The sequence below is a fragment of the Pan paniscus genome, chromosome 14 (assembly GCF_029289425.2).
Source record: "Pan paniscus chromosome 14, NHGRI_mPanPan1-v2.0_pri, whole genome shotgun sequence".
In the NCBI taxonomy this organism is placed as follows: domain Eukaryota; kingdom Metazoa; phylum Chordata; class Mammalia; order Primates; family Hominidae; genus Pan; species Pan paniscus.
Genome location: NC_073263.2, coordinates 87,321,145 through 87,327,717, shown reverse-complemented (window position 1 = coordinate 87,327,717; position 6,573 = coordinate 87,321,145). Strand labels below are relative to the sequence as shown.

Below are 6,573 nucleotides of genomic sequence, written 5' to 3'. Positions count from 1 at the left end.
TCAAGAAGCAGTTTTATTAGTCATAGAAACCTAGCAAAAGAAATAATGCCGAAATTCAAAAATACACAAATAAAATAAAACATTATCATATTTCAGGAAAGGCAATTTTGAAACATAGTTTGTGACTAAGATTAACTTATGTCTCATGTATGCTAGCTGAATAATTCTGTGAAAATGGATTAATAGGTAGATTGCTAACTTTTCTTATTTCTAAAATTGAAATAAAAACATGTACATTATTTCAATGGAGAATATTATTAGTGCTAAATAAGATAATGTAAGTATTTAACAACATGTTTGCTACATAAAGCTTAATAGATAGCATCTATTATTATCATCACCAATTATCATCACATGCTAACCTATGGTATATGGGTAACGGATAATAATGAACTCCTATATTTGAGGTTGGGAAGAAATTTTGCTTTATTGAATATTTACATAGGAATGGGATGATGAAAGAGTACATTATTAGCACATTTCCTTTTTTTTAGCTTTTATTTTAGGTTCGGCAGTACATGTGAAAGCTTGTTACATAGATAAACTTATGTCATGGAAATTTGTTGTACAGAATATCTCATTACCCAAGAATTAAGCCCAGTACCCAATAGTTATTTTTTCTGTTATTTTCCCTTCTCCCACCCGCCACCTTCAAGTAAACCCAGGTGTCTGTTGTTTTCTTCTTTGTGTTTGTAAGTTTTCACCATCTAACTCCCACTTACAAGTGAGAACATGTGGTATTTGGTTTTCTCTTCCTGGGACAGTTTGATGAGAATAATAGCCTCCAGCTCCATCCATGTTCCTGAAAAAGACATTATCTCATTCTTTTTTATGGCTGCATAGTATTCCATGGTGTATATGTACCACATTTTCTTTATCCAGTCTGTAATTGATGGGCATTTAGCTTGATTCTATGTCTTTGCTATTGTAAATAATGCTGCATTGAACATTCATGTGGATGTCTTTTTATTGCAGAATGATTTATATTCCTCTGGGTATATACCCAGTAATGGGATTGCTGGGTGAAATGTTAGTTCTGCTTTTAGCATGGGTGAAATGTTAGTTCTGCTTTTAGCACTCTGAAGAACTGCCATACTGCTCTCCACAAGAACATCTCTTTAGGTAGGTATTAATTCGATCATGAGGAATCAGTATGTCGCCTAAAGAATAAATAACACATATGGTTTCCTATAAAAGAATAAAATAGTATTTTGCAGATACTGAAAAGTGGCAGAATTCTTCACATAGTTAGAAAAGAAAGAGTAGCCTAGAGATAAAATTGTGAGCAACAGAAAGTGATATGGTTAAGTGAATTGAGCTCAGATATCATTATGCCATTCTAAGAATGTAGAGTTCATGATTAAGCACTGAAAATGCATCAAATGCTCTTCACATTATCCTACAAATGTTGTCAACATAAAGATTTTATGAAAATGTTAACACACTTTAACAATAATTAGCTGGCTCACATTAAAATGAGTTGTAAGCCTCTGCCTATCATTACTTTTATAGAACTATTTGCTAATGGTCTGGGCATTAGTTCTCCATCACTTCTTAACAAGTTACCCCAAAACTTAGATTCTTCAAACAGCACATATTAATTACCTACTGTTCCTGTGGGTCAGGAATTTTAAAGCAGATTCGCAGCATGGTTCTAGCTCTGTTAGGTTACCATCAAGACACTGTCTAGGGTGCAGTCATTTGAAAACTGAACTGCACTCCTGCCTTCATAGCTTTGTGGATGTTGGTGGGAGGCCTTGGTTTCTTGCTATGTGTATCTCTCCATAGTATTCTTAGAGGGTCCTCATAACACTGCAGCTTGCCTCCACAGAACAAGTGTTCCAAGAGAAAGGAAGATGTATACTGCAATTTTTTTTATAATGTAGTCTTAGAAACCACACACTGCTATTTTTCTCAATACCCTATTAATTACACAAGTCATCCCTATGTGATATGGGAAGAGAATCCACAAAGGTGTCAATACTAGGAAGCAGTAATCAATGAGAGTCATTTTAGAGGCTGGTCACCACTGACTAGAATCATTTAGCAATCATAGTTATGACCAAATGCAATTAATGATCTAATTTTGAACATGTTGCGTTGTATTTTACAGTGGTAGTTCCCCTTGTCTGTGACAGGTAAGTTCCAAGGTCCCCAGTGAATGTCTGAAACTGCAGATAGTACCAAACTCTATATCTACTATGTTTTTTTCCATGCATATATATCGACGATAAAGTTTAATTTATAAAGTAGGCATAGTAAGAGATTAACAACAATGATAACAAAATAAAAACATTCTAACAATATGCCAGCATTACTACTCTTGTGCTTTGGGGCCACTGTTACGTAAAATCAACGTTACTTGAACACAAGCACTGCAATATTGCAACAGTGGATCTGATAACCAAGATGGCTACTAAGTGATTAATGGTTGAAGAGAGTAGACAGTGTGGGGACTGTGGACAAAGGGATGATTCACCTCCAGGAGGGATGGAGCGGAAAGGCCAAAGATTTCATCATGCCCCTCAGAATGACATGCAATTTCAAACTTATAAATTATTTCTGGAATTTTCCATTTAATATTTTTGGACCACGGTTGACCACAGGTAACTGAAACTGCAGAAAGTGAAACTGCAGATAAAGAGGAACTATTATACTAAAATTAACATAAAATCAGATACTGTGAATTCTTTTAAGTAAACAATAGGATAAGTAATGTTTTTATTTCTGCTCATATTTGACAGATTTTGATTTCTCAATATCCCATTCCAGTCTTCATAACTCACTCAATTATCTTCAAAGATGAAAATTAGATCTTTTCACTTCCTCTTTGTAGAAAAGAAAATACCCTTAACAGCTTGGCACTATAAAAAGGAATAATTATGTATTTTTCAACTCTCATCCATACAAATTACTGTGATAATACAGGCAGTAAAGAGGATCCATGCTTTGCATTACACATAACTATGTGTTTACATGCTGGACCATTGGAAGGTACCTGTGGAGAGTTATAGCATGTGGCCATTCTAGCTGACTCAGACCAACTTTCGATTGCAGCTTTAGAGTCAGGAAATCCCTTTGATTCATATCTTTTACTAAGGATATATTTACCTCTAATTGATTTAGAAATAAGTATCTGGCAAGTATAGGATGAGGATGATTTTGAATAAGATTTCCAGCTTTACAACTAGGATAGCTAGCCAGATTCTTGTTCTTTTATTTTTCTTGTCACTCAATATTTCAGGAAGCCAGAATTCAAATTGATTCAGTTTTTTTTTTTCCTAAGAGGCAGTCTGGATGTGACCCCAGCAAACACTTAACAAAATTATAGTTGGTCATAGAGCTTCAAAAAAATCCCACCTAAGTGATCATCACCTTGTCTATTAGGGTGTTCATCCTGATGTTGATTCGAAGTGCATATGTTGCTTGGATACAGCAGTTGCATGAATTATGGGTCTTACACATCTAGGAACAAAATGTGGCTTGCATTTATTTTTGTTGACTTTTTCAATGCAATTTTCTTCAATGACATTTCATCAATACAAAACCATTGCAGAATAATAATAGATATCTAAGAGTTAGGTCTGAGATTATCCTTTTCAAGATCTATAAATATCATAGCACATGCTTCTGGGCACCAGCATTTTTGTTAATTGGCCCAATTTCTTTGAGCTAGTGGTCCTCACTAATACTCTGATGCTACAATGTGTGCAGCATCTGTTACTTCTTATCTGTGGTTAGAAGAATGTATGGATTTTAATTAATCACCTGGAAAAGAGACTATTTATTCACTTAGATGGCAGCTCCTTCATGATTACAAGAAGCACAGCAGGAGAGGCGATGCATTTTTTAGGGAGTGAAACACAAAGCCAGATAAATGACTGACAAATAAGAAGCATGAAGGAAAACATGTAACATCACATCCTAGGGGCCCTTCCAGATGTTCACTTTTGTAATAGCGCCTTAACATAAGAAAATAGAATATTCTCAAAAGACAGTGATATAGTAACTCTGCCACTTTCATTTATAAAGAGATGCTACATATACAACTCTTTAAGGTGTTCTCAGCATTTTAAAAAGTGGCTTTTTTATATAAAAACAGAAAACACTGAAGGTTTGTCCTTGAACTTAACATCACTGCCGATTAACTTCTAGCTACTTCACTCTTATTTAACAGTGTGCTTTTTGAAAGGTTATACATGGACACACACTCACACACACAAAGTTTGTTTGGCTGCTAAAATTTAATTCATTTTAAAATCATAAAATAACCTAACAATAAAATAGGGAAATAAATACAATAGCATTTATTGCCATATTTAAAAAAAACAATTTCTCATCAACGGGACTAATTTCAGCTATGGAAAGATGGTTCTATATTAAAATATCAATTAAAGTAATCAATCACATGAACAGGCTAAAGAAAAAAGTCATAGGATTAGATCAGTAGATGCAGAAAAGTTATTTGATGAAATCCAACACTCATTCATAATGAGAATACTAGAAATAGAGATAATTTCCTCAACTTGATAAGGAACACCTAAAAGAAAACAAAAATCTTACAGTGAACATTATAATTAATTGTACAAAACTAGAAGAAGGAATAAGTAAAAGTAAAACTGTCTTTGTTCGCAGCTGTTATAATTGTCTATGTATGTGGAAAATCCCAAAGAATAAACAAACAAACAAATAAAAACCTCCTGGAACTAATTAGTGTTATAGCAAGATTGCAGACTATGAGGGTAACATACAAAAGATAGTTTCTCTGCCATACACATGCAATGAACAGTAGGAATCTGATTTTTTAAAGCCAGCACTATTCATATTAGCATTCAAAAATAAATACTGATATATAAATCTAAGAGAATATCTGCAAGTTCTATATGAGAAAAACAATGAAATGCTAATGAAAGAAATCAAGGAAAGATCTTAATAAGTGCAGAGCTGTTGCAAATTCATACATAGAAAGACTAAATAGTGTTAAAATATCATCTCTTCCCAACCTGATCTGTAGATTGAATGTAATTTTGGGCAAAATCCCAACAAGGTATTTTGTGGATCTCAGCTGATTCTAAGGTTCCTATAGAAAAGCGAAACACCCAAAATAACCACTGCAATACTGGATTTAAACAAGGAAAATAGTCAGACAGCTGGCATTACCTGATTTCAAGCCTTACTGTAAAGCTACAATAATCACAACAGTCTGGTATTCGATGGGAGAGAATGAAGAGCCCAGAAATGTAGTCAGTGAATCTTTAACAGAGTGACAGTGGCAATTTTATAAAGAAAAGTAGAGTCCTTTCAACAAATACCCTTGGAACAACTGGAAGTCTAGATGCAAAATAATGAATCTAGACAGAGACCTTACATCTTTCACAAAAATCAAATCAAACAGGATCATAGAGCTAAATATATAAATACCAAGCTATAAAACTTTAGAGTATAACATAGAAAAAAATCTAGATGATCTCGGGTTTTGCAATTACTTTTCATATTTATATGAAAGTATAATCCATTTTAAAGTTGACAGATTTGACTTTGTTTTAAAAATTCTTCCAATTTGCAGAAGTCACTGTTAAGAAAATTAATGAAAAAAAAGCCAAAGACTGGTATTAGAATCTTTGCAAAACACACATCTAATAAAGGCCTTGTATTAAAAAAAATAGAGACAACTCTTAAAACTTTACAATAAGAGAAAAGAAACAAAAATGGTTTAAAAAACACACTCCCAAAAAGATATATAGATTGCTAAGAAGCATATGGAAAAAAAATGTTACACATCATATTTCATTATGGAATTACAAATTAAAATAACAGTGAGATACAACAATAAACATGTTAGAATTGCTAAAATCCCAAATAGAGGCAACCTCAAATGCAGTCAAAGATGTGAAGCAACATGATGTCTCTTTCACTGCCTTGGGAATGCACACTAGTAGAGTTACTTTGGCAGACATTTTGGCAGCTTCTTAGAGAGCTACACATAGTCTTACTGTATGATCCAGCAATTGCACTTCTAGATGTTTACCCATATGATGTAAAACCTCATGTCCACACAAAAACCTGCACATGGATGTTTATAGCAGCTTTATTCACAATACACACATATCACTTCTGTAAAAGATGACTGTCATTTCCATCTGAAAGAACGTGACCAAAACAACAGACGTAGAACCTAAAATGCAAACAGTATTGCATTGAGTATATACTCATAGTTTTCATTGCAAGAGGTATAAAGCAGGAGGCACCAACTCTTTCCATTTCTGAATTGCCAAAATTTGGAAGCAACCAAGATGTTCTTAAATAGGTAAATGGATAAACTGTGATACATCCATGCAATAAAATATTATTCAGCAATAAAAATAAACTATCAAGCCACAAAGAGACATGGAGGAATCTTAAACGCATATCACCAAGTGAAAAAGGGCAGTCTGAAAAGACTACATACCATTTAAAGACAAATACATGCTAATCTAAAAAAAAGTTAAGAGTATAAAGACAGTAAAAATATCAGTGGTGACAGGTGGTTAAGGAGAAAAGAGATAGATAAATAGATGGAAAGTAGGGCATTTT

At 33.6% G+C, this 6,573-nt stretch overlaps 1 long non-coding RNA gene across 1 annotated transcript in view; it reads right to left on the bottom strand.

Annotated features, from left to right (window-relative positions):
- Positions 1-408: 408 nt before the first annotated feature.
- LOC103783907 (uncharacterized) overlaps positions 409-6,573 on the bottom strand; it is a 110,562-nt gene continuing 104,397 nt past the window's right edge. The window contains exon 4 of the long non-coding RNA XR_008620679.2: positions 409-802. This is a non-coding gene — a long non-coding RNA (uncharacterized LOC103783907). The remainder of the gene's footprint in view (positions 803-6,573) is intronic.